General features: G+C 32.1%; 1 pseudogene; it reads right to left on the bottom strand.

Moving 5' to 3' along the window:
* Window positions 1–2083: 2083 nt before the first annotated feature.
* Window positions 2084–3250, bottom strand: LOC104658280 (annotated as a pseudogene).
* Window positions 3251–3970: the final 720 nt, after the last annotated feature.

The following is a 3970-nucleotide window of genomic DNA, read 5'->3' on the forward strand; positions in this document are numbered from 1 at the left end:
GTCACCTCTCAGAGAAGCCTTTGTTGGCCGGCATATACCTGTCTGGTGAAACACTTTCCCAGGTGTTCTGGGATCCCACTTTCAAGCTGTAGTGCAACACATACCACTGTGTATAATTGTGTATTTACCTGACTTCCTGACTTTCTCCTCTACTGGAATACAAGCTCTCAGCAGCAGGAACACTTTCATGCATGTCTGTATTTCTAGAAACTTGCAGTGTGCATGACCAGTAGTGTGTACAAAATAAAAAATATGTTAAATAAATTAATCATTCATTATATAACACTTCATATTCTCATACAAAAGTTCAAAGGAGACATATTAAAGATAAAAAAGAAGTAGAGAAATATTTTTCAAAGTAAAGTCAGAAAACTTCAAATGTCAGGGGTTTTCTTGGACAAATAATGTTGGAGAAGCTGTACATAATGCCTCCCTACTTTAATTCAAAATGCATCCTACCATATAAAATTTGCTTTCTTAAAAGTCAAGAATTAAAGAAAACTTAACTTTGTTTAAATCAACCTCAGACATTAATTTTACAGTTTTCTATGGTGCATCTATTGCATATTGTAGAATTAATCGAGGTACATGCACTTTGGGAAGTTCTTCACTTTGGTGAAGCAAGACATTTATTTTTCATACGTAGAAATAGCTAGGAAGGGAAATGTGATGTTTGTCTTGATTAATTAAGAAATAAATACCTCAAAAGGGCCAATTTTGAATACATATTAAAAGAACATATATATGAAGCAAAACATATTTAGCAATGTATAATGAAGTATTAACACCTCTGACACATATTTTTATATCTTGTTTATCACTGTCTATACCAAACATAAGTGATGAAGCCTAATGAGGATACATGTCTACATCCTCAAAATTCTTAGAAGTGTGTTAGGAAATTTGCTGTTTTGTTACGTGGTGCTGGCTTTTACTTCCTCATCCTCATTTTTATTATTTCAGTATCTTAGCTTATAAAATTAAATAAAGTGTTGGTGGAGGTCGTAAGGATTCTGTTTCAAGTAGCATGCATACATGTTACTGACAACGAATTTACATCAGCATTCTTTAATTAATAGTCCTATATTAGGCAAATGTTCTATTTCCCATGTCCGTAAGATTAAAAAACAATTTAAAAACTAACAGTGTGATTGAGATTTTTGATTATACTTATTCTGCTTGAGATAATTGATGAATATCAAATAGAATAACAAATAGAATACAGTAACAAACAAAACAAATAACCGAATCTTATAAATCCTTCTGTCATGGAGGAAGAGGCGTGATGTGGAAGAGGCATGATGTCAGCTTGGAGTGTATGCAGTCAAATTCTTGTTCAAGAGTAAAGAATGAATACATTAATGTATTTTTATGGAGAATGGGACAGAAGAGAATGAACAAGATAAATTTAAATAGTATGGAGTAAGATTTAAAGAAAGAAAACTAAAAAATATATGAGACTATTTTTGTTGGAGTAATTTCTCTGATCTGCTTGTGCTGTGAGTCTCAGTGTCATTATGGAGATTGTAACTTATTTCAGATTAACATTATGTAGCATTATCAACACAGAGATATTTCAAGAAAAATTGAGAAGAGCATATTCTTGGAGACAGGTCAGCAGTCATGCATTTTAAGGTTGCATTAGAATTTGCTTTCACAAGCCTCATTTTTCAATAAAGATAATATTAATTTTGTTAGTGTTTGCAAAATTTGATTTATGTAGTTCCTTAACAACAAATGAGGTTTTTTTTTTGCTCTTTTCATATAGTATATATTTTATTAGTTTCATATAGTATATATTTCATTAGTTTATACTAATACATTCTCATATTATGAAGGCAATTTAGGAAGAATCTTCCTTTTGATATTTGAATCACCTGAAATAACACAAACTGAACTACACATTCAAAAAATATTCCGAATCTGGATAACAGAAAAAAAAGACGAGTTAAATGGCAAAAAATATTTTCCCTTCTCACAGGACCTTGAAGTGGACCCGATTTGGTTTTCTTTTTAAAAGGTCTTCAAAAGAAAAGCTGTTTAAAACCTATTTAAACAAATAAAAATTTGGTTTACTAAATTACTAGTCTCCATCACCATTTTCTCTTTTCTGTCTCTTTGTTTCTTCCCTTGCTCTTTTCACAGGTCCCATTGCACCATTTTCATTGTCACTAGCAAATTTCCTTTACTTGCTCAGAAAGTGTAATTTTCTTTTAGCAGACCCAGGCTGTGAAGCTTTATTACGCTTTCCTTTACCTTTAAATCTGCGACCTTTTGACCTCCATTTGTTTAGGGATTCTTGTTGGTCTTCTATACTTTTTTTCAATGCTTCTTTTTTCAACTCTCCTTCTAGTACTTTTCATCTCACTTCTTTGTTCCTTATTCGTAGGTTACCATTATTTGCATCTTTGGCTTTACCCAATGTTCCCTTGGCTTTTTCTTTCAATAGAATTATCCCCTCTTTTACTCCTCTGACAACGTGTATCCATTTTATTTCACCATGATTTGAGAAAAGGATGTGTAAATCTTCTCTATAGGTCTGATCATCTAAGTCATCTGAAAATTTCAGCAAGCATCCAATCTTGTCTTCTAGAGATTTCATTTCAGCATCTTCCTCATTTAGCTCTTAATTTAGCTTACACTTTGTTTTCTTTCTTCTTCTTTTTTATTTATTTATTTTTTTTGTTCAGAGTAATCTTCCTTGAAAAGTATTAGCAAGTCTGTGTTTTTGTGCTTCTGTTCAGAGGTATCTACAAACTTTTTAGCAGATTCAATGCTATCAAACACAGCAAAACTCAATCTCTTAAGTGAGTTATGCAATGTTCTTCCCATCTGAATATTTAGTGCTTAACCTTTGTCTTCTAACCATTCTTTTATGTCATCAAGAGTTGCATCAGTTGGGAAGCCTTTAATACAAACAGATCTGTTTTTGTTGTTTTTACATCATTTTTATACTCATCAGTCATTTCACCGAAGGGATTGCTTTGAGACCTTCTGATTTTAGTTTTATCCTCACTGATTTCCATGAGTTCTGCCTTGGATTTGCTCAATGCTTCTACAATTACATTAAAGACCATTGTTAGATGGTTCAACCTGTTGAACTATCTCATCTCCAAAGGTACCCAGCCTTCATCCAGCTTGATCTGTTTCTTTAAGAATGTGTCCCATGGAATACTGAATCTCCAAAATAATGCTAAATTTGATGACAGATTTTGGCCTTAAGGGCAGCCTCTTTTTTTTCCATTATCATCGTTTTCTCCCATTGTGGCTATCTTTAAGGTCCTGGTCCTGCAGAGCCACACCACAAGCTCTGAACAGCAACAGCAATGTCTCCACCAATGATATTTTAATAATGGTGTCTGTTACATTAGATAATGAGTGTTGTGATTATATAAGCTGAATGGACAAATTTCAAAGTTATTGAGCACTGGAGCATACATGTTTTGTCTGTCAGTCCACAATCATATGATCATCTGTCAATAAATCTCAATAAATCTACATCTGTTGTTTAGTTATAATATGTATGTTTATATGTGTATACATGTGTGTATGTATTACTAAAGTTGCTATAGAAACTTGTCTTTCATTAGGATTACTTTTTAACAAGAGCAAATAAGTGACAGAAATGGAAACTATGATACATTTTAACAAATGTGGTTGAGAACTACCTGATTTTTTATACTCGAGGACACTCTATGAATAATTTACACCAGCTACTTTTGTTCCCATAACAACAGTTTTATAAATTACTGTGCATATTTTCAGACAATGTTTAAATACTAAGGGAGATGCCTAGAAGATAATAAGAAAAATTCATAAAATAAAAATAAAGTGATTTTATTGTAATATTCTATACATAGTAATTAAAGTAATACCCTGAAACTGATGTTTTAACTAATAATAGTTAACACTGGTGAATTCTTAAAAGTGCAATTTTTATAATATCAGCTCGACAGTTCCCAACTGGTTT

This window comes from Rhinopithecus roxellana, chromosome 1, assembly GCF_007565055.1.
Source record: "Rhinopithecus roxellana isolate Shanxi Qingling chromosome 1, ASM756505v1, whole genome shotgun sequence".
Classification (NCBI taxonomy): domain Eukaryota; kingdom Metazoa; phylum Chordata; class Mammalia; order Primates; family Cercopithecidae; genus Rhinopithecus; species Rhinopithecus roxellana.